This window comes from Corvus moneduloides, chromosome 6 (assembly GCF_009650955.1).
Source record: "Corvus moneduloides isolate bCorMon1 chromosome 6, bCorMon1.pri, whole genome shotgun sequence".
Classification (NCBI taxonomy): Eukaryota; Metazoa; Chordata; class Aves; order Passeriformes; family Corvidae; genus Corvus; species Corvus moneduloides.
Window position 1 is genome coordinate 31,158,218 of NC_045481.1, and position 1,035 is coordinate 31,159,252.

A 1,035-nucleotide genomic window follows, 5' to 3' on the forward strand; every position below is an offset into this window, starting at 1 on the left:
ATGCCTTAGACATTACCTTTTAGTCATAAGTAAGAGGATTAATTTCTATAATTAGAGGGGATAAATATGTGCATAAATAAATCTAATTTTTTTACATGTTCTCATCCTGTCTGGGAGAGGCGAGGATCTTTGACATCGCTCGCACCCCCAGCTTTCCCCGGTCGGAGGGGACTCGGGAGCAGCGAGGTGAAAAGACCCCTGCGGAGACCCCCGGTTCTGCGCGCAGCTCCGTAGGCGCCGGCCCGTCCCCCGCGGCCGCACCAGGGTTGGGGCTGGGCCTGGGATTCGGGTCCATCACGGACAAGGGGCTTCGGGGGAATTTGCTTCCCTACTCGGTTTTTATCTACCTGAGGGGTTTTTTTGGTTTTTTACGGCACCTGTGGTCTACCCGGCGGTTCATTTCCCTTGGGGACAATTTGCTGTCCCCAAAAGAAGCTCGAGATTTGAGTCGAATACCGCAAATAAAATTGGCATGACCTTGATTACACCCTGTATGAATATCTCATTTACCTAATGACTTTATGTCACGTACGGAGAGGGTCAATTTCCTTTTAACCTTTCCCATTGCTGCAGTAAGCATTCTTTTATAATCAATGGCTGTTTGAATAATCAATTCGCATTTTATGATCCCTGACAAACTCAATATACGTGTGCCTGGCTTCAGCAAAGCAGCCGGCCCCGTTCCGCGCCGTTTTCACGTCCGAAGAGTTTGCGGCAGGGTTTCCGGGCTCCCCGGGGAGCCGCCCGGGCCGCGCAGGGCGGCCGCTGCCGGGCTCCGCGGGCACAGCGCTGGGCGCGCTGCTCCCGCCTGGGCGCGCTGCTCCCGCCTGGGCCGCCCCCGCGCAGCCCCCGCCGCCCCCGCGCAGCCCCCGCCGCCGGGCCGTGCCGCCCCGGGAAGACGCGCCCCGGCACTAAGGAGCCGGCCAGCATCCCCCCGCATCTCTTTAGCACTGGCAATTTCGCATGTTGTCCCGCTAACTCAACCCAAAATATACGGCCTTCCCGCCTTCTCCCTCGGTCTCCTTCTCCGGAATG